The following is a 24,028-nucleotide window of genomic DNA, read 5'->3' as shown; positions in this document are numbered from 1 at the left end:
CTAGTACCAGCCGTTACAAAAATGTATCTCCTGTGCCAGTCATTAGAAAAACTAGAGAATACCTCGCGCGTTGCTGCGTGAATCGATTGCAATATATTTTAGTGATTTGATTGTATGAAGATTGCAATATATTATATATTGTATTTGATTATTGTGTAGTCGGAAAATATTTCGAATATAGGTGGTATAATAGAAAAAAAATTATGCATGTTGAGTGAACTTTTGATGAGGTGGCATGTGTGGTGAGTTGAAAGGTGTGCATGAGTTCAACTAATAATGATTTTTTTCTCTCATGCATGTAGTGATGGGCCTTTGATGACATGATATGTGTGCATGTTGAGATAAATAGGATATTGGGAATCAACTTCTTATATAGGATGTCAAAAACAAAGTACTTCAGTTGGAAGCTCATGATTGGCCCAAGGACTTACCTTAAAAAGAAAACAATATGCAACACAGCGACAGATCCCATGGCCTTTTTCATTATTTTGGCCCTTTTAGAAAACTTTCGAACAAAATAAACTTCACATAAAACTATTTTACGATCTGATCCTTTTGGCAACGCCACAAGCCGTGGCGTTTTTTTTCTATTTAAAAACGCCGAGCTAGCCAGCGTTGCTTCACTTCATAAATAAATGACAATATGAACAAGCTAGTTGGAACGCCAACCCCATTGGCGTTTCCAGCGACGCAACATAATTTGGTGTTTCTGCCCTGTCACGTAGCGTCTCGACCAGACAAGCAACACTGGCTAACTCGGCGTTTCTAAATAAAGAAGAAATGCCACGGCTTATGATGTTACCGAAAGAATCAGATTGTGAAATAATTTTACGTGAAGTTCTTTTGTGTGAAAGTTTTCTGAAAAGGTCAAAATAGGGAAAAGAGCCGATCCCCATTCCGCCTCCACCGGGGCCCTAGCGGCGGCACCGGCGCCGACGGGATGCCGTCGTCAAGCCGCCCGAGGGAGCCGCTCCCCATCGCGCTCCCGGGCGCCGGCCGCTCGCAGGACTTCCCCTCGCTCTTCTCCGACCTCACCTCGCTCCTCCTCCACCACTCGCCCGCCGCCGCCTCCACCCCCCACGGCCGCGCCCCGGTCTTCTCCTCCTCCTCCCTCTCCATCCCCGCCCCCGCCGCCCCGGCGCAGGCGCAGGCGCAGTCACACCGCTGGCGCGGGCGGCCATCGGGGCGTGCGCGGGGGCGGCGGCGGGGGCCTTCACCTACGCGGCCCTGCTGCCGCTCGACGCCGTCAAGACGCGGCTGCAGGCGGGGGCCGCCTCGCGCGGCTCCTGGCAGGTGTTCGCCGACATCCTGCGCGCCGACGGCCCGCTCGGCCTCTACCGGGGCCTGTCCGCCGTCATCCTCGGCTCCGCCACCTCCTCCGCCATCTACTTCGGCACCTGCGAGCTCGCCAAGTCGCTGCTGCGCCCGCACCTGCCGCCCTTCCTCGTGCCCCCGCTCGCCGGCGCCAGCGGCAACATCTCCTCCTCGGCCATCATGGTGCCCAAGGAGCTCATCACGCAGCGCCTCCAGTCCGGCGCCGCCACGGGCCGCTCCTGGCAGGTGCTGCTCCAGATCCTGGGATAATTGACGATAACCAAATCTCCCTCCAGATCCTGCAGACCGACGGCTTCTTCGGGCTCTACGCCGGCTACGCCGCCACGCTCCTCCGCAACCTCCCCGCCGGCGTGTCAGCTACTCCTCCTTCGAGTACCTCAAGGCCTTCGCCCTCAGCAAGAGCAACGGCGCCAACCTGGCGCCGGGGGAGAGCGTGCTGTGCGCTGTGCGGCGCCCTCGCCGGCGCGATATCCGCCGGGCTCACCACCCCGCTCGACGTCGTCAAGACGCGGCTGATGACCAGGGTGGGCACCCAGGGGAGCCGCACGGTGGTGGGCACGATGCAGGAGATCATCGCCGAGGAAGGCCTGATGGGCCTGTCCCGGGGGATCGGGCCGAGGGTCCTGCACAGCGCCTGCTTCGCTGCGATTGGCTACTGCGCTTTTGAGACCGCCAGGCTCATGATCCTCAAGTCATACCTTGAATCGTGCGAAAGGAAAGCCGCGGATGAGGTGAAGACCGGAGTTGCTGCTGCTTGAGTGTGCACGATTCCTTCCCTTCTTTCAGGAAGGTAATCGCTTACTCCGGCTAGTGTGCAGTTTTCTTGTAGCTACCTAGCTATGATATTGTTATGCAGACACAATGTACCCGCCAAATGTATTCACCTAAGCATCATTTCAATTTCAGTTATAGAGCTGTTTGAAGGATACAACAAGTAATAATATGTGCCAGTTATGAATGTGTCATTGGTTTTGATTAGTAGCAAGTTATTTTGAGGCATACATTTTCAGGCTGGCGTTCCTGAAGTAATGTTCCATACACTACTTTTTCTGTTACATGTATCTGTATTTGTGGCAGTGTGTCGGCGTGTACGATTACAATGAAGCCCACAAACCTGAATCTTTTGTGTTTGCCACTAACTCAAAACATATTGTTGTGGTGAACACTCTCTACTACAGTAAGAAATAGCATTCATACAAAAATTCAAGCATTATTGGTATTTTTGATTGCTACTGCTCGGAACTAATCTCACAGTTATAAAATGTTCTTAAGCATAACATATATAAGTTTGTGGGAAATTCATGTATGCCAGGTTTTGTTTCCTTAATGTTCAGAAATAGCATAACAGTTGTAGAATAATTTCAAGCACACCGAATTATACAAGTCTATGGACATCAGAGTCCACATAAATCGTGTATGCCAGATGAGGTCATTTCAGGGGATTAGACATTGCACTACTGCAAGCGCACACAGTTCGACGTGAATGGACATGCTATGGCTCATCACTGGAAGTACTTTCTGCAGAATGAACTTGCATCACGTGGGTAGTGAATCCTGATCATGTTCTCTAGGCACTTCTTGTAGGAGAAATCTGTAGGAGGGCCGTCTGAGGACACGACGTACAAGCACCTGGAGCTATGGAACTTTTGATGCTTAGCAACCTGCAAACAGGGGAAGAAATTTCATGAAGTTTCCATTTTGGATTTTGGTTCTTGTGATGCATCGGAAGACAGAAAGGTATGCTGCTTACCGTTATGTAATTGTTATTCCCTGCCATCTTCTTTTCCTTCTCTGGGTGGTACATGAGAATATTTTCAACAATGAACCTCTCATCATCTCCAGAAAGCTTGATGCCATCCCTGCAGAATATGGGAATAGATGGACTGTGAGTAAGGATTACGAACACAGAGAAGAAGCCACTTGGGGTCTACAAGAGAAGGTGCACTTTTCAGTCATTGCAGTTACTTGGACTTTGTGATGTTCAAACTTAAATCGAACAGTCATATCATCATTTACTTGAAGAAGTGTAGCTATTTTTCAGTGCTTTGTGATTTTTTAGAGTTGCAATGGGCTACATATTATACCTTGATTCACGGATGATCCTCTTTACTTCCTTCATGATTGGATCAACTTGTGCATGTATCTGCTGTTCCGCTAGTGTAAAATTTGAACTCCCTCTTGGTCCACCATTGCTACCTCCCCGGTTTGGTCCGTTTGATCTCCATGCTGGTCCTCTGCCACGGCATGGGCCAAGATTGCCGGTCTTGATGTTCCGTCCACCAAAGTTGGATGGTCCTGAAATGTGGAAGTTCGGGGCGCTTGTGGTATTGGCTCTTTGGGCTTTCCACCTACTGTTACCTCCACGGTGTGATCCCTCTGATTTCCACACTGCACCTCTACCACCACCTCGACCTCTACCAAGATTATTGGTCTTTCTACTCCATCCACCAGAGCTAGATGGCCCTGTAATGGCAAAGTTGCCCTGGCCTGCCACATTTGCTTTCTTCCAACTTGGGTTACCATCTTGTTGTGTTGCATCTGAGCTCCAATTACTATCAAATTGCCTTCTCTTATAAACTTTCGTGGTAGAACTGCTCTGGTTCCATCCACTAGTACCACATGATGGCCCTGTAATGGCAAAGTTGCTCGGGCCTGCCACATATGCTTTGTTCCAACTCGGTTTACCATCTTGCTGTGTTGCATCTGAGCTCCAATTACTATTACGTTGCCTTCTCTGATAAACTTTCATGGTAGAACTGCTCTGGTTCCATCCACTAGTGCCACTTGACTCTGTGGCGACATGTTTACCATGTTGCCAATTTGCAACTGGCACTTTTTGGTGCCCTTGTTCAGCCCTCCAACCTTGAAGATCATGCAGCAGGAGATTTGCTTTTGGCCTGTCTGTCCAAGTGATTGGACTGTTTCCTCCCAAACGTAAGACTTCATCCTCTTCGATTTCATCTTCTTCAAGGTTGTCAACATCATACAAGCAGGAACCGTATGGAACAATTATATTATCTTCAGTGGCTCTTGTTGTTTCTACCTCTGAGGAATTCATACAAACCATACCCTCCAAGGTTCTCATTGCCTGCTGACTGTAAAAGACCAAGAGGTTCAGAGGAGAAGGGAAAAAAATAATTGCATGCTGCACACATGAGAGAACATAGGCAGGTGAGATATTCGTCGTACCGTGCTCCCATCATTCCAGTGGATTTTGAAGGCTGAACCAGTCCCAATTGGTGCAGGATTGCCCCAAGAGCAGGTAGACACAACACTATCCAGCTGATCAGAATAGACCTTCTCTGCACCCTCCTCGAAGCATTGCAATGGCCTCTGCAACATGTTTTTCTCGGTTTTTTAATCAATGCCAACACTTGCTCATCAAAATGGGGGGTTCAAAACAAAATGAAATGGAGAACTTACAGCGAGTGTAGCCTTCATGAAGGGTGCCTGAATCTTGAGGGCCTTGAATGTGGCCTTGTAACCATAGCTGTTGAAGCCATGCAAGTTACCTGTGCAGGTCATGCTGCTTGCAACAGTTGTCAGGTGTTCTTCGAGAACTGATTTTGTAACCATTCCAACTGCCTTGGAAAGGTGCTGGAAGGATGGTCGAAAGGATAAAAAGAAGAAGAGCAAAACATGAGTAATTTTTAAATAGAAGATACTGAATTCATCAGGAAAGTAAAAAAAAAAGCAAGAACTTGCTGGACCTGTGTGACTCGACCGAAGGCAGAGGAAATTCCAAACCCTTGCTGAACTTGTTGGATGCTGTAGGGCAGAGACCTGGTAGTGTCGATCAGATCCATCACAGGGATGCATGCATCCATTGCTGTTCCCCAGACATCACCACTCTCTCCAGTTGAGTATTTATCCATTGTGACTACGAGCGCCAATTCACCCTTCTGTTCTGTACCGGAGTTCTGGACCCAACATGTGTCTTGTGGTTCAACCCATACTATGTTCACTTCCTGGACTCATGTATCACCTGGGAGAAGATGCAAGAGAACATCTCTTTAGTAAGCAGAATTGCATAAGCCGTAACTATCAGCATGTTCATCTGGATTTTCTATATGCATGATACCTAGTATGAATGTGAATTTTTGGTTTACCTTTTATGACTGTGTCCAAGAGTATAGGAGAAATGGTATTGGCCATCAACTGGACAACTCGCGCAGAAGATTCAGACATTCGTGTGGTCACACTTTCAGTTAGGAAAAACTGCAAACAGGAGACCTGTTCCTCGTCATCTGCATCCTGGTAGCATATTCATTCACTGCAAAGAAGAAATGTCAGATTATGTTCAGAAACTAAAGAATAGATCATTTAAAATTCATGCTTGATTTTCTCAATATAGCATGCCTAAATACCCAATGAAAGGCATTATTCAACTTAAGTTACCAAATAAAGAACTCAAATCTTAGTGGATCTGAAAAGTAGATCCAACCATTGGAATATTCTTTCAGAAGAATACGAAAATAAAGCCTCCTGTACTATTTCAAGGTTAAAACAGTAAAAGGTCGTAGCACCTTGAGATCACAACTCTCTTCATAAGTTGATTCACCTGCCCCTTCTTCTTTCCCCATCTATATATTTCTTTCTGGCATTTCTGAAGAATACCTTCCATACTTATGTTCATTTCATCCAGTTGCTTCTGTAAGGGCACAAAATGATTTCTTCAACATATAGTCTTGATGATAATGCTGAAACAGTTATACTATTTGAAAAGTAGGAGAAATGGAAAAATACCTTGTCAAGGTGAATGTGGCCAACAAGACAATGTGTTGCTTGAATATTTTGTTGTTGATAACTGAAACAAGACAACGATTGTGAGCCTAGCACAGTATACACTGAAATGTGCAAGAAGTAGTTACTTGTGATTTGATTTTGGCTTATAACTGTATAACACAGTGTAAAGCTGAACTGGACTGATCAAAGATTCCAAGTTCAGTACGATGTCAAGAAACAACAATTTGCTAGTCTTGTTCATGTTTATGATTCACTCATGCGAAACTAATACTAAAGTGCATAGTTTGGGAAAATAGTATTACTTACATCCGTTCAGAAATAAGTGACGTGGTTTAGTTCAAATTTGAACTAAAACTACGTCACTTATTTCCGAACAGAGGGAGTATGTAACTTGGGGCGTAAGGAACATTGTAGTATGATAAATTATTATGGAAGTATGAATGGTACATACTGGATTGATAACTCAGTAGCACAGTCCTCTACTTTGGTCCTCTTTAAGCAGGCTTGAACTGTGAGTGATGCTCTTTCCATGCAAAAATTATCCCCACAAGAGCATTTGTTTAGATACAAAATTATTTTTTGGTCATTTTCATTTCTAGAGCTAGCTCTTGTAAGTAGTACTTCCTGTAAATGCAACAACCAGAAGTCAGAACATATGAACTAAGTCTTAGATGGAACTGAACAAATGGGCCTCTCACCTTCATCGAGTCCCATGAGGCCATGTTATTCTGATTTGGGTCTAACACTGCCTTGTATGCAGCATTTGTAACTGCAGTGGCTGCCAAGATACCAACGGGATCTCCTGGTGTCACAGAATTCGATGAATTTGTCGAGTCAAACTTGACAACTGAATTTCCACACGAGTTTCTTATGGTTCCATCATAGCGTGCTACAACATCCCGGAGCATTGCCATCATGTTCTTGAAGAGAACGCCCGGCTCCACAAGTCCTTTAGATGCGCGTATTGTCTTCTCCCTTGCAGATATTGAATGGAGTAGGTCCTCATATGGGTTCAGTCCATTGCAAAGTGAGTTCCTGACAAAACCATGTGCCTCCAAAGGATGGCAACCATTGGTGCTGCTGCCACACTTGCTTAGCGACTTGGATAGGCAATCCTCTACCAAGCTGCCAGAATATAATCTTCCGTCGTGCTGCAGCTGATGTCCCAAGAAACCAATCTGCTCCACTACTTTGGTCATGGCTGAATCTCTCTTTTGGTCAACCAAGAAGCGCATGTCAGAAGAAGTAATGAAGTCCACAATTGGTTTCCGTAACTTGTCAAGATCAAGTGTCTCATGCTGAATTGTCTGTGCTATCGGATTCTGGACATTGAAGTCTCTCAGGCTTACGCTGAAACCATCAGTAAATAATGATTCCATTAGTAGGGGCTGCAGAAGATTCAGAAATTCTATGGCCTCCCTTGGATTCTTCGTGGACAGAACTGATGAGATGGTAATAGTGCCAGCAACCAAGTCTCTGATTAATATTTTGTTTTCCTGTGGTAGTACCGTCTCTAGAATCTGAGCGAAACTCCACTCTGGTCCACCTGATAGTCGCTTCTTGGGAATCAATCCTGCCGTGAACATTGCATTTATAAGTTCATTGGCCTCCCTTCTGGAATACTTTCTAGCAGACATTTTCTTTAAAGCTAGTAAGCAATCATTTTTGAGCTGAAAATTCAGCTTTGCATTGTGAGAGCTGACCAGCTGCTTCTCCACCGTGAAGAGCTCTATAGCTTCAGCCCTTGCTGACACTGACCTTGGGAAGAAAATGTGGACGCAGTCGCCATCGAAATCTGCTCCAAGTGGTCCACATATGAGTGGGTTGATCTTGATGGTGTGACCAGTATGTACACGGACATACATTGCTTGGACTGAGTGCTTGTCGGTGCTTGGTGGCCTGTTGACAAATACCGCATCTCCATCCAGAATTCTCCGGTTGACCGTTTCACCAACCTTCAGTATGGTCCGTTTCTTATTTGCTTTCCCCACATCCAAGGAGTGCGTGATAGAATTAGCATCTTCATGTGTCAGGCAAAGACCTCTATCCATCATGCCTTGCAGCTGAGCAATGTTGTAGTCTGTCACACGCTCTTGTACCGACATTCGTCTTGCTACTTCATCAGGAACTCCTACCACATTCATAGGAATGTATGGGTCACCCGTGATCACACCACGGCATGAGAAGCTTGAGCTCTTGCTGATGCAGAGTGCCTTCATCTTTTGCTGCCATTGTTTTGTTGCAGGCAGACTTTTAAAGGTGATATCTTGAGGACCCTATGAAAGATACACGACACCAGGTATGAACACACAGTTTTGATCAAGTAGATAGTATGCACTTCATTTACATATTATCTACATACCCTTGCTGTTCCTGCATGCTTGATGTAGTCAGCAATAGCAAGCTGAAGATCATCTGCTTCCACCTCATGTTCTTGGTAGGTTGGGGGGCCGACTCTTGAGTTGCTGATTTCATGTACGTTAAGTACGATTTTCCTCAGCAAGTTTGTGGAGGCATCCTAAAGAAGGGAGGAAAAATCTCAGGAGTGAGGGTGAAACAAAGGAAATTCTGGTGCAACCAAAAGTACATGAGTGTGATGAGTCTCAAAAGGTACTTACGGGAGAGCACATGAGTGTTTCATGTAAAACATTGTAAGCGCGGAGGCAGTTTGGTGGAACAGGGAGATTGCTCATCACAAATCCATCCTGAAGTATATATCCCTTAGCAGCAATCTGCCTTCTTGTTTTTTCAGAGATCTTCTCCATTATTTTCTGAACCTAAGAAACAAAAGAACAAAATGTGAGTATCTCTAGCACCTATTAATTCTGAAGTATTCATTAATTTGTCTTGTCATAACCATTTCTAATGCAAAGCAGAGCAACTAAGTTCTGAGACTTTTGTTCTACATCCTGCTCCCTTGCAGGGTGGCTTTTGCCACGAGAGCAACAAGTCTCTATCTAGTACTAGTACCTCTTCTGCGAATAAACGACGGCAGTGAGAGCTGCCCTTCGTGTGAAAGCCAAATTGATCGAGGAAACTCCAAAATCCCTCTTCCAGTTCTTTCCTGGATGGCACTCTCAGCTCCAAGGTAAGGGCTCCATTGGATTTCTTGACTTTTGCAACATGTATTGGTGGGAGATCCTGGAAGAAGATGAATGCAGAATTTGACAAAGGAAATAATAGTGGCTGGTTAGTTAGAGGGATTAAGGGAAACGATACTCCAGATTTAAAAAAACCGAACCATGGCAAAACATAGTTAACTAGTGCTTGTACTGTACACATGTCATGCTCCTCAGAAACGTACAACTAGAAACAAACACCAGCCACTAATAACTTAACTAATAGTCTTAATTTAAACTTGAATTTTGAGTGGAGATTTGTACTGTTTGAGGGTTTGGGTAATGTGGTGGAATTTAACCATAACAAATGTCTAGGTTACAGAACAATGTGTGTTAAATAAAGCATGTCATCTGCTTCCTTTGGAGATAATTGATATTGTAGTTGCTGCATGCATTTTAAACTCTGCACCTGTTGCTTTTGAATTGGATCATACATCTTCCTGGGAAGATCCAAGTTATGCTAGTGTCACTTCCAAATTTCAGCTCATCATCTTCTCTGACTGCTCTAGTGTTTAAGCTGAACTACTTGCACTTGTTTTGTATTTAGCTGCTTAACGCTATCTCTGCAGCAGCAGCTTTTTGGTTTTTTTTTCATCATCAACGATTCAGTTACGTCTATCTGCAGTAGATTCAGCTACCTTGAGATTTTCTCGGAGAATTAGGGTGAGCTACATATGAATGTGTATATTATGCAGACCAACCCGGCCCTACTAATGCAACTTAAAGGAAGCTTGAACAATTTAATCGTCTTTGTGAGTTATCACTTAATTACCTGACAATATGAACATGAGGTGAAGTTGCTCTCCTTTTCAGCATTTTTCTGTTTCTGTTGCAAAGTACAGAACTTCCATGTTAATTCTAGCCGCTAAATCACTGATCAAAGTATGCCTGGGGAGGGTTTAATTTCTGCATGTACCTTGCAGTTCTTGAACTGGAGGCAGCCGAAGCAGATCATGTTGAGTATCTTTGTCAGCTCGGCGATATGGCTTGGGTGGTAGACAGACACGGGCAGCTTGATGAACCCGAAATGACCTTGAGCCAGCCATGAGAAGATGAGTTTGTCAGCATTTTATTTGAAGATGCAGTATGTATACATATGGGCACTGTCTCTGATTCAGAATGTTAGTTAAAAAATTGCAGAAGTTAACATGGACATGCAAATTTTCATATATCTCTTTGTAATATGGGGACAGAGTAGCTGTCGTTACAGCAAACTCTTTCAGCATCTTTGAAAGATCAGAAACACAATATATCTCTCAGTCGAGATAAATGCTGCGACATTGTTTTTTTACCAGCAATGTCTCTGACAGTGTACAACACTATACTAAGCAGCCAGGTGCAATCATTACCATATCAAACAATTTATGTTCCTAGAAAGTGTTATGCTCCAGTAAACTGACTTAGATGAATATTTTCCAGGTGGGAAGAGAAGCTGTCACCATGGCCAAGTTTTTGACTGTTTCCGAAAGCATAGGAGAACATGAGTTATCTCTCAGTTGATTGAGGTAAATGCTGCAGAATTGATTCTACCAAGAATGTATAACACTCAAGTGAGTAGTCAGTTCAGCTGTGACTTGAATAATCGCCGCGACCATATCGTATCCAACTATTTGTGTTCCAACAAAGTGATCTTGCCTAGGTAAGTACTTGCGTTCCAATAAAGTGAGCTGTAGTTGAATATCATTCAGTTTGGTTGTATCTAGTTTCAGGAACCTGAAAAATTATCTCGAGTTCGGTTCTGAACTTGTCACACACTGAACTGTCTATGCAGGATTATCACAAATTGAACTAGCTAGCTGACCAGAAAAATTAGGTGCATGTTTGTAGACGCGAAGTAGCGTCAACTATCCATGTTAACTTAAAAAGAGAGGCAGAACCTTGTTTATAGAAAACCTTAAAAAAAAGATCATATGGATCTCGCACAGCTTTCTGTTCATTTTGTTCATAGAAACCAAAAGAAAAAGAAAAAACACCAGTTTCAGCTAGAAAGTCTGGCAATGCAGAAGCATCAACCCTATGATCAGCTAACTTATCGCGTACTGTTGAAAATTTTAGCCGCATGTTTGCAGACGTTGAGTGACACTCCATTTTTTTTCTCTTTGCGTAGGTTAATTGATGGGCTAACCAAGCAAACTGCCACGGAGTGGAATTAGTAGCAGGTAAGTAAAACGGAGAGCAACTAAGCAGTGAGTCACCTTCGCACTTGGCGAGGTCGGTGGCGCCGCAGGAGTCGCAGTGGCCGAGCTGCAGCGGCAGGCCCAGCGCCGGGTTCCCGGCCAGCTGGCTCGGGTGCGTCACCGGGAACTCCTCCTTCATCGGCTGCGCCTTCACCTGCGATGCATGCGACCATGCATGAGCGCCGTTAGTTAATCATCGCTTGCTGTTTTTCTCTGAAGGTGCAAGGCGAAGAACAAGGGGGAGGAGAAGATGATGACATGAAGCCATGGTTGGTTGGAATGAAGGAGAATGAGAAAGACAAGTGGTAATTTACGATCTCCTGGTTGGAGGCGACGGCGAGCCTGATGCAGGTGACGGTGCCCTCCGCCACGAGCGCAGGGTCGTCGCCGGCCTCCGTCTCCGTCTCTGCCTCCATCATCGACGGAGCCGAGGACGAGATGCGCTGATGGATGGATGGATGGATGGATGTGAAGAAAGTTGAGTGAGACAGGGAGCTGAGCAGAGAGCTGCTAGCGTCTTTCACTCACTGACCAGCACCCAACAACTACAGTAGCAGCATGTACGTTAGGAATGACCCCTACGACAGCAGCACGCAGTTGAGTGTATTTCTTATATACATCCGTATCTAGATAAATTTAAGACAAGAATTTTGGGATGGAGGGAATACTTAATAAGGTGTCCCTCCCTTCAAAAAAATAGTGGTCTGTCTCTTTGGTTCTCAACGAGCTCGATTTTTCTTATTTGAACAAGTTCCTTTTTTTTTTAGAAGAAAATGTGGTTCACATAGGTGGGTCGACAAATGTTGGATAAATTAGCGGGTTTTTATCGATTTAATCCATAAATAAATCATGAAGATGATCTGGACAATATTAACTTCATACTGATATCTAAGCATGTAAGCACATAGTAAGCATAGAGCTGAAGCATCCATGAAACAAGCACATGAACCACTAAATAAGGGATGAACGGATCATATCCTTCAGTAGGACAGACAAGGGTGCAGTGCGTTTTCCTCGGCTTCTTCTTAGCAACTTCAGAGTTTTCAGCTATGACGATGTTGAAGAGGTCGGGGACATAGTTGAAGTAGAGGGACAACAATGAGCAGTCCCGCCTCAGACGCTCCGCAAAAATTTAATCTGTTCCCGCTGCGCTCTGTCTCACGTGAAGTAAGGTCTAGACATCAAGACATGTAAATGAAAAAAAATACTGTTAATCATGTATTTAAGAAATGTTAAACGTGTATAAGAAATGTTCCTAAGGTACAAATGTGTATGTTAAAATTACATCAAAACATATATACTAAAAATGTTAATTATGTATTTAAAAAATATTAAAAAAATGTTAATCACTCCCTCCGTAAAGAAATATAAGCGAAAGTGTATTAAAAAATGTTGATGATGTTTATGAATAATGTATAATGTGTACCAGAAAAAGTAGACACAAAACAAAAACTATTTTAAAAAATGTCAATCATGTATTTAGGAAATGTTAAAAGTGTATAAAAACATTGATGATATATTAGAAAAACGTACTAAATTTATGAAAAAAATATACATAACAAATATGTTTGAAAAATAATAATCATGTATTTAATTTTCTTTATACATGTCTATGTAAAACAAATTATGACGTATACACAAAATGTACTAATGTGTGTGCAAAAAGGTAGACATAAGAACATTTGGGGAAAAAATTATAATCATGTATTTCAAAATATTAAACATGTGTATAAAAAATATTGCTGATGTATGAAAAAATATAGAATGAAACAAAAGGAAACAAAGAAGCCCGAAAAGGAAACATAGGAAACCAAAGAAAGAAGAAAAGGAAAAGGAAAATAAAAGAAAACTAGTGTAAAAGAATGAAAAAAGTGAAATCAATAAAGAAACAAAAAAAGGATGAAAAACAAGAAATAAACAAAGAAAACTGAAGAAAAAGAAAGAAAAAACCGATGAAAACCAACAAAGAATCAAAAGAAACCAAAGAAAAACAAAAAAAACAATGTACAACGAAGAATACCAAAAGAAAGAAGAAGACCGAAGAAAAACAAAAGAAAATGAAAAACGGTACAAAGGCATCAGCGAAAAAACTAAACGAACAACCGACGGATCAACATGCTACTTGTCCGGCTCATACGTTTGTGTGCCTATAAGGGCCCTTCAGACAAGTCGGAAGCTAGTCTCGCGTGAAGCGAGATATAGATCTAGTGGGGCACCTCAGAGCTCGCTGCAGGATGGGGTATGTGAAGAAGTTATTTACCCAGAACCACCACACTTGGGGCTAGGGTAACAACTTAGTACCAAATTTGAACCAGGGCACAAAAAACCACCAAAATTGCGTCTAATGCGTAACGCGGAGCACTGATGCTGGAATTTGGTCGCCAAAACAACAAAATCGACAAGTGGGTCCCGCCTGTCGGGCCGACGTGACCATATTTGCCAATTCAAAATATGGTCACCAGTTCAAAAAATGTTTGTGAATTTTAGAAGTTGTTCAAAATTTCAAAAAATGTTCATCGGTTCAAAATATGTTTGCATATTTCACAAAAAATTTCTTAGTTCAAAACCTATTCGCCGATTTAAAAAATGTTCACAAACTAAAAAATTGTTCATGAATTCCAAAATTTTGTTCCCAAATTTGAGAAAATGCTAGTGATTAGAAAATCAATCACGAATTCAAAAGTTACTCTCAAATTTGATATTTTATTCCAAATATTAATATGCAAAAATGGTAAAATTAAAAGGAAAGGTGCATCAACTAGAAAAAATTGTGTACCACATACATGTCCTTACATGAAGAGAGAACTATAGCTTGATATAAATGTTAAAAAATAGTTTGGAATTTTTTTGTCAAAATTCACTCAATTTAAACTAAATTTCACTAAATTTGAGTTTGACTGAAATAAGTTTGAATTGACCAAGAAAATATTCCATTTTATATATTTCGGGACCCATTGAAATTATTAAGAAGTTCATTGAAATTTTGAGTCCTACTCCCACCCCACTCGAATGACAAACATAGTTTTCACATAATATCAAATGACCCAAATAGTCTCGAATGACAAACATAGTTTCGACATAATCTCAAATGACACAAATAGTATCGAATGACAAACATAGTCTCGAATGACAACTTCATCACATACAATGTCTTGAATGACATAAATAGTTCATGACCACGTTGGTCCATGATAGTTCAAACGACATAAACATCTCATATAACTCGGTTTCCTATAGCAATGCAAGTCAACGACCCTTTTCCATTCCCATTCTTTCAACATTTCTTGAATCTTGCCACCATCAGTTATTTCAATCAATTTTCTTTCCCCGGGGCCATCTGAGTGCAAGCTGCTGACGTAGTATACAAAATCGTCTTCCTTCAACCCTTGCTTCAACATGAATGTAGTCTTTAACCAATCAAAAGTGATGTCCACTTCACTAACTTGCACAACACTATGAGGAAAGCCTTGGACATGAACAATAGGGCTAAGCACCCACTGAGTACCCTTAGCCATCTACAAGACACAAATCCCACTGAGTACCCTTGAGCACTAGGACAAAGAAAACTAGGGTTTGCACAAAACTATGATACATTAAACCAACCAAATAATGGGGGTGGAGTTGATTTACCTTCTCGTTTGGAAATGCCTTTAATCCAACAGTGAAACGGGACCGATTCGTGAGAGATTTGAGGGGGGTTAGGGTGGTGGATAGAGAGTGAGGGGGGCAGCAGCTCGTGAGTGTGAGTGTAGAAGAATGGAATGAGAGGGCTAAAGGTGGGCCCAAAGCATCTTATCCAGTGCTAACTATCCATTTTTTCACCTATCCACTTTGCAGTCTCTTAAGAATGCATCTGAAAGTACTCATTAAGCTTGAAGAAGGTATACTCCACTATTGCAGTCACCGGCAATGAACGAGCACATTGTTGAAACATTCAACCAGGTTGCTCGTCATGCCGCCATATCGCCTACCTCCGTCGTCATGAGCACGTGCCCACTTGTGCTTCTCGCTGAAATTCCTAGTTAAGAATTCTTTTCCCCCTTCGTTCACCGATGAAAAGAGTTTGTTGTACCGAGCATCGAAAGCATCGGTGGTGAAGGCCACACATACATGGGTAAGGTCTTTGCTGAGCTCCTTGCTCTTACATGCCCGGTAAAAGTTGGCCTTGAAATGCCTCATGCACCATCTGTGGTGAAGCTTTGGAAATCCTGGAATAACAATGTCCATTACCTTGAGTATGCCATGGTGCCGGTCCGATATGATGCATACCTCCCTAGCCCCAATCACCTTGTGCCTAACATGACCCATGAACCACTCCCAGTTGTCTTGATGCTCAGAAGGCACCAAAGAAAATGCCACTGGCAAAATAGTGTGGGCTTCGAGTTTCTCCTACGAGAATAGTCAGGAATCCACAGCTTAATGCATGAAGCCTTCAGCTTAAATTCAAACATCTCTCAACCTCATCACTAGGGCTGCAAATGAGTCGAGTTCGAGCGAGTTGGACTAGGCTCGGCTCAATTCATACTGAAATTTCGAGCGAGCTCAAGTTGAGTGAAGCGCAAGATCGAGCTGTAGAAAGTGGTTCATGCTCAGCTTGTAACAATCTGGAGTTGATTTTGGGCTAGTTTCGAGCTAAATAAGATGACATTTCTTTTATAATCTAAGGTGATTTTTTTCGAACAAGATAGACCACAACATCAATAAGAAACCACTATAAAATATTATTTCAATCAAAACATTGATAATTTATATATTTCGTCAATGTTGTTTAGCTAGCAATAGAAGAAAACCATCTACTCTTAAACTTTGGCCAGTAATAATAGAATGTTTAACACACAATTGATCATGTACTATATTAAGGCATAATTTTTCTCTGCACTTTAATTAAGCTTCCATATTTACTAGTACATAAAATAGAGAAAAAAATCCTAACAACATGTGTGCTAAATTGGTAATAAATTATACTATTTTGCTCTAATATATACATGATTATTTAATATAATTATAGTAATATCGAGCTATCGAGCTAAAATCAAGCGAGCACTCAAGATCAGCTCGTTTGTTGATCGAGCTACATAACGTGAGCATACTCAGCTCATTTTATTTTGAGTCGATCTTGAGCCGAGCCAAAAGACGGGTTGATCTTGAGCAGCCCACGAGCCTCGAGCTTTTCTTACGGCCCTATTCATCACAGCCTTGCCCTGCTATTGTTCATGACATCTCCCATTCCGCATACATGTTGGGACATATGTTTGATTCTTCTCTCATCATCCCCTCAATTTCATCATCTCAATGCCACCTATCTAGTACTTCTTTTTCCCAAGAAGGCGATGTATCTAGTATATACTAGGCTAGTGCTCCCAGTATGTTAAAACGAGTTGAACAACATTGATTGAAGATCCATCTGTGGTATATATATATACGGGAAAGCAACCATTCACACACGAGCGACCACTGGTGAGCATTCAATTCTCGGTTCGGCTGAAGGTGCATGGTGGCAATGGGTCGGGTTTGGATCGGGTTGAACAATACCAAATCCATATCCATATCCATGAAGACAGTCTTTGCCCACCCATGAAAAAATCCGCGGGTGAAAAATTGTGTCCATGTCCAAACCCGATGGATATTCATACCCACTGGATATCCATTGGGTCCTCTCTAGACATATAAATAAGACATAACACAATGTTAACATAAGCTCTTCCATTCTTTACTTCGTGGCATGCTAGGCTTCACTTATGGTAAATCAACCTCCACTAACAACATAAGATCATTTAGTATTTTTCTAACAGCTGAGAATGACGAGTCAGTTAACAAGGAGATAAAAAATAAGGGAAGGGCGTTGGGGTATGTTACAGAGGATATTGAATGTCAACTAATAAAAGTTATGACGGGGATTGTGTAATTTCTTTTGCATGTTTTGGATAACAAAGTGTAAAATTGCACTGGGACATGTAACTGTGGGTTAGGGATAGCCGGATTTGCCCATTAAGTCATACTAACGGGTCGGGTTTGGATATACCCACGGGTACAAGATTATATCCATGCCCTACCCATGAGCAATCGGGTCGGGTTTGGGCGCTACCCATGGACAGAAAAGCATATCCAAACCCTATCCATTCGAGTCGGATATCCATGGATATCCATGTCCATGGATAAAATTGCCATCCTTATGCATGGGTTGTAAACATGTAATAGACGGGCTGGTAAATGTTTGTATTTAAAGAAGACGGTATAAGTATGGATCCCAATTTGTGTACTCTAAGAGATCGACTTAGATGATGGTACCGATAGGATTGTACCTCTACTCTTTTAACCAAGTGAGCTCTACCGTAATTAAGCTTAATTCCAGCTCTTCTACAAATTATGAGTTTTTTTGGAGGAACAAAAATCATGTGTGACAGCATTGCAGTAGCAAACACTACCTTAAACAGGCGTTTGCAATCCAATTAAGTCATCATTTTTAAATCAGCAGATGTTTTGCTTCATTTTATTTAGTAGAGAATCAATGTTGTGCTTCCAAGGAGGTGAAACGACGTCCATGGACGTGAAAACCATCAGCCACCAGGAGCTCGTCAAGGTTTCGCTTGGAGCACCACCCAACTTGGTCATGAACTTGATCACGGTCGCTTTCCTAGTTCACGAGTGCCGGTGAATGAGGAAGCATGGTCTTGCCGGGAGGGATGCAAATAACAAAACAAGCAAGGTGACCTCATCATCACACTTCAGTAGGTGAAGTTGGTTAACCCTAGGTAGGGGCGCAGTATGCTAGTATCCCCTTTCAGATGCAAAGCCAAATAGAGGGGGTAGTGGGCCCAATTGCGGGTGAAGAAGGACATGACGAGTGTACTGGTCAATGGGGTCCAACTCATTCGGGCGTCAAGCAGACCGCACCAATCAAGGCCACCACTTGTGTCCGAACCCGAATCAAGGAGCAAGCACTCCTCCCATCTGGCTGATCCTCCACCATGCACTTGGTTGGGGGACGCCCCTCCAGTGGACCTACACACCACCCCCACCAACTCCCCCAGGAGATGTCCGGTCGTTGTCCAGGTTCGAGGTTGCACTGAGCCAGCTCGTGACATGGTCCACCGGGTTGGCAACGAGAATCCATGGTCGCTCTGGTCTCCGAGGTCCCAACAATCACATTGTGGGTCTAGCGAAAGAAGGTCGCAAACGTGACAAACTTCGGGATACGTCACCACCTGAAGGCAGTGACGATCGGAACGAGGAGCTCTAGCCACCCGGAGTGAACGCCTCTTGGTGGGCTCCAAGTACCACCACTCTTGTGGCTTGAAGAGGAGCACCAAAGTGAGGAAATCGCCCAGAGTAGCGACACGGGCCAAGCTAAGGGGAAGGAGGCGCCTCCTCTTCCTTCTCCACAAGAGTCTGTCGAATTTCTACATTTTAAGAGTGATAAAATAAACCAATATAAATGTAACTTTCTTCTTCAATGGTAATATGTAAGAAAGATGCTTTAGAATTATTTTTTTACGAGAAATTGGCATTGGTAGACAACACTTATCTCACCACTACAATGCAAGTATGTTCCTCCTGTTGTCAAAGATTTATTTACAAATGCAACACTACTCCAATGCTCACAAAGTAGACGCTAACCAACATCCGTACCAAAGTCGACTAGCTTAGAAGAACTTGAAGCTTCCTTTTGTTGGCCAGTGGTTACCCTCCTCATCCACTTCCGTTAATTCCCTAAGCACATGTCCCTTCTTCTGTAATCTTTTGATGGTTGCCACCTCCCCTCATGTAGTACCTACTCCACTTTCCTGGTGAATTTCTCCTCCAAGACATCTTGTGTTGTTTGTCAGTTCAATGGGTCAAACTTGATACGCCACTGCGAAAGAACATCCTGAAATATTATCTATACTCAGTATTGTATTTGTGAAAGTGACCATAATATAACATGATCCGAGAACCATCAAATCTTACAGAAAAGCAATGTTGCAGAGCAGGGTTATACATTGTTTGGTAAAAAAAATACCGTACCTAAATCCAAGAAATTTGATAATCAATTAATGATAACTTTTTTGCTTATCGTTTTATAAACATGACACTCTAGAAATAAAGTACACTCTCCCATAGTGTTGTATTTTATAGCAAAATTTAAATATAAGAAATGAAGCTTCACAGTACTATCTTGCATTACCTATTCTTCCTAGGAAGTAATATCATAGGCACGATAGTGATTACGTAGTAGGAATAAGACCATCGAATAATGGGAAAGACGTAAGTATAATCAAAGTTTATCAAATTCTGGAGTAGCAAGGGTACCGTACACAATACAGGCAGAAGTTCATTCGTCTGAATCCAAAGTGGACTAGGAACAACAATTCATGGAGATAGATCAAGCATGCCAAACTCAAGTTACCTTAATAATACGTCACGTCAAATAATTACGTTTGGTGATCGTTGAGGTTCTTGATATTGATTTTGTTGACAAACCCCATGGAATACTAACAGTAGATTGCAGACATATAGCGGATTTGGTACCAAAGTACATCGGGAGATGGTTGTGGGCGATATAGCGAAGAGCAGCTTTGGGACTTGGCCTTGTCGATACAGAAAAAACGCGTTTAGGCTGGTCACAATGGGCAAGAACATAAGCTAATAACTTCACACTTCCCTAGACTATGTTACTACCTCCATAGTGGGTAGGAACATCTATGTAGTGTCATGCAATGATGTATTTATTAGGTTATAAACTCATTGTTTCTTGGAGTGTGTGATGTTCTGGTAACTTAGCTAGTTACCACAAGCACCTCTCTCTTCATTAAATACATGCCACATAAGCAAAGTTGTATTGGAGTGTGTGATGTTACTCCTAAGTTCCTCCCCACTGTGACCAGCCTTAGTTGGGTTTTGACTTTCTCCTACGAGAAGCTAGTCAAGAAGCCCAATATAAACCCGGACATGGGCAGCCCGGCCCGACGACCCGGCCCGAAAAATCCGGGCCGGGCCGGGCCGGGCTTGACATTCGGGCCGGGCTCGGGCTTTCTTTTGCAGCCCGAAAGATAGTTCGGGCCGGGCTTGGGCTTCAATTTTCCCGTATTTTGGGCCGGGCTTTCGGGCTTCGGACCGGGCTTGCACGTGTGCGTACTAGAAAATAGCATTCGGGCCGGGCTTTCGGGCTTCGGGCTTGACTTTGGGCCGGGCTCGGGCTTGAAAATATGGAGTATTTCGGGCTTCGGGCCGGGCTTGGGCTTGAGAAATGAAGGTTGGGCTTTTACAAGCCCGGCCCGAAACCCGGCCCGATCCGACGTTTGCCTAGGTTTAGCCCAATATAACAACGGCTTCATATTGAGGTTAAGCATCTCTGTTGCATCTCCGACCTACATGATATCCTCGCTTTGCTACTGTTCCTGACATCTCTCGTTCCCATCCTCCCCTCAACTTGATCATCTCAACAACTCAACACCACCTATCCCGTAGACTAGTGCTCCTAGTATGTTAAAATGAGTTTGAACGATATCGATCATGTGTGGTACATATATGCAAGGAAAGTAATGGTTACACGGGCAACCACTGGCGAGCATTCTATTCTCGTTCCAGTCAAAGGCACATGAGTTTGTGAACACACAATAAATAGAGTAGTAAATGTTAATATTTTAAAGAAGACGGAACAAGTATGGATCCTAATTCGGGTGCTCGAAGAGTTCGGCTTAGATGATACTCCCTTCGTTCTTAAATATAAGGTGTATTAGTTTTTCAAAAAGTCAACTGTTGTCTATGTTTGACCAACTTTACAGCAAAACATATAAAGATTTATAATACTAAATATATAAAATGTAAAAATATACTCCATGATGAATCTAGTGATAATCATTTGGTATTCTAGATATTGATATTTTTGTCTATAAACTTGGTCAAACTTAAAGAAGTTTGACTTTTTAGAAGAATATACACCTTATATTGAGGAACGGAGGGAGTACTAGTAGTGATGGGACTGTACCTCTACTCTTCATTCAACCAAGTGAGCTCTCCTGATAATTAAGCCTAATTCGAGCTCTTCGGCGAATTATGAGTTTTTCCCCTTTTGCAGGAACAAAAATCACAAGTCACTTGTACACCTACAATAAACTACTACTAGTACCTCCGTTGTTAAATATAAGTATATTTTGAGAGGGATGGTAATGATAGGACCGTACATCTACTCTTTCACCCAAGTGAGCTCTACTGATAATTAATTAAGCTTAGTTTAAGCTCTTGAACGATTTTTTTTTTGCGGTAACTAAAAGGGTAGTGATCTGTGCTGGTGCACCGGCCCAAGCCCTGCGCCGGTCCTATCACAATCGTTGGATGAATCCATCTGTGGCCATCGGATTAAAAAGAACCACGTCATCCTTTCTCTTCCCCATCCCTCTGCACTGCTTCGTCTCAGATTAGAGACAGGAACACAACGTTTTTTGACGGGGACACATCGTTGACCAGTTGTAGATGACTGCCCCGCAGGCTGTCTCATCGGACGGCGACACGGTTGGCCATGGCCTCCAACGAATCACCGGCGCCTTCGCGGGCCCTCGCCATTGTTGACCCTGCTAACTGTCTCGCCGCCATTCGTCATGATCTATGCATCACCGACACCGCTCATGGTCCCTCCTCGTCGTCGGTTGCAACATCCTGTACTCGTCGTCGCAGCCCCCTCGCCGTCTCTAGTGCAGCCTCACCATCCCGGCAAAAAAATGAGCAGCCGTCACCGTGCTAGCGAAAACTCTGCTGGTCGTAGCAAAAAAACACCGCCGGTCCCAGCAAAAAGCAAAATTCGCCGGTCATAGCTTTTTCTCAGCTGCCGTTGGTTCATAGTAGCAAATGGCAATGCTGGTTGTAGCAAAAAAGCAACGTGGTTGTAGCATAAGAACCGACGTCGGTGGTGTGTGGTAGCATGACGAAATGCCGGTTGTAGCAATAGCCGGCGTGGTTGTAGCAAAAGATCAATGCCGGCGATGCGTCGTAGTATAATGAGACCCTGCAGGTTGTAGCACCGTACGCTAGTTGTAGCATCACGCACGGGGCTTCTGCCGACGGTGCATTGTAGCAAAAAACGAAATGGCATTTGAAGCCTTTTCTCTCTTAAGGTTGAAGCTTTTCTAATAACGATTGCAGCTTTTTTGAGTTTGACATTGGTTGGTTGAAGCTTTCTTGTTGACGGTTGAAGCTTTTTTTATCTAGGCTTGAAGCTTTTTCGTCAATGGTTGTAACCTTTTTATGCGACGGTTCTAACATCGCCTCGTCGGTCGCGTGCCAACGCTCGCTGGTGGTTGCTTCACAAAAAGGAGCTTGCGTCCCAGCATGTCAAGCCTCCGTTTCCTAGCCACAACCATTCACTGTTGGAGCATTGAATCTCGGCGCCGATGCAGCTCGTGTGCGCCATAGGTGAGATTCCCTTGAGAAAGGGAGAGAGGAAGGAGGACGCGCTCGTTTTGGTCATTTATCCGTCCATGGCGGCTCGTCCTACAGCAGGCGGCGGTGGTTGGCCTGCAGCGGCAGCAGTGCCATAGTTCATCCCTGGCAGGTCCCCTGGGAACGAGAACTGCGCTATGGATAATAAGAAACGAAGGGAGGCGGAAGAAGATAAGGCAAGGGGAAACGAAGGGAAAGAAAAAAGGAACCGTGTGATTAGATGGGATCTGACGATGCTGATGCGACCGGCGCACGCTTCGGCCGGCGCCCCGGCTGGAAACGTTATCCTAACAAAAAACACAAGTTGCTTGTACATCTACAACAAATTATTACCTTCATCCTAAAAGATTGTCGTAGATTTATCTAGATATGGATGAGATAACACTATCTGTATCTAGACAAATCAAACACAAGTTTTTTGGAACGGGGTACCTCTAGATAACATGTGCTTCCACGTGACAGCGTTGCGATAGCAAAACAATGCCTAAACGTATGCCTGCAATCCAATTAAATCGTCGCCGTTTTCAAATCAGCGGACGTTTTGCTTCATTTTATTTAGCAGCAAGAGAATCAATGCTGACCAACTGTCAACAATCAAAGCCGATATGCTCAGCTCAACGCAGCAAGGCCAATCAAAATATCCTGCCCCTCGTGCTCCACACCGGCGCTTCTTTATCCCACCGAACACCGCCCCGTGACGGCGACATCCCCCTTACACGCGGGCCCGCGACTTGCACCCCACCCCCGCGGCCCCACCCGTAAGCGAGCCCCACGCGCGCACAAGCCCGTGCACGCGCCTTGAAGAGAGGGGGCGCCCAGCCCCACCCGCCAGTCGCCGCAGCAGCTCGGAGACCCCACGCCACGGTCCGTCTCCCCCTAAATAATTCTGCTGCGGCGGGCGACTGCGATTCCCCCCAACCCCACCACTACGGATACTCCTCTCGCTCTCTCGCTCGCCGCCGCCGCCTGCTCCGCCTCCGCGCGATCGACTCCGGGAGCGGGAGCCGCCTGCTAAGCTCCCTCGCGCCCCTCCTCGGTACGGTCTCTCTCCGGCGGCTCTGCTGCTGGAGCCCAAGTTGTTTTGCTGCCGCGATGTGGAATCTGAGCCGCTTTCCTTGGTTATTTGTTGTTTTTCTTGAAAGCGATAGAGCGGCTTTGCTGGACGGAAAGCTAGGTAGATTTGTGAGTTCTTTATAGGATAAGAAAACTTTCGGGGTAAACATGGTTTGCCTGGGT

At 43.8% G+C, this 24,028-nt stretch overlaps 1 protein-coding gene and 2 pseudogenes across 1 annotated transcript in view; 2 read left to right on the top strand and 1 right to left on the bottom strand.

Moving 5' to 3' along the window:
• Positions 1-883: 883 nt before the first annotated feature.
• Positions 884-12,256, top strand: LOC119312052 (annotated as a pseudogene).
• LOC119310266 lies at positions 2,150-11,793 on the bottom strand (annotated as a pseudogene).
• An 11,382-nt stretch (positions 12,257-23,638) lies between the features above and the next one.
• The window catches only part of LOC119312051 (reticulon-like protein B8), a 3,304-nt gene continuing 2,914 nt past the window's right edge, over positions 23,639-24,028 (top strand). Inside the window, exon 1 of the mRNA XM_037587774.1 lies at positions 23,639-23,828. The gene's annotated coding sequence lies outside the window, so the exon portion shown is untranslated. The remainder of the gene's footprint in view (positions 23,829-24,028) is intronic.

Source organism: Triticum dicoccoides, chromosome 5B, assembly GCF_002162155.2.
Source record: "Triticum dicoccoides isolate Atlit2015 ecotype Zavitan chromosome 5B, WEW_v2.0, whole genome shotgun sequence".
Lineage (NCBI taxonomy): Eukaryota > Viridiplantae > Streptophyta > Magnoliopsida > Poales > Poaceae > Triticum > Triticum dicoccoides.
This window is presented reverse-complemented; position numbering and strand designations above follow the sequence as displayed.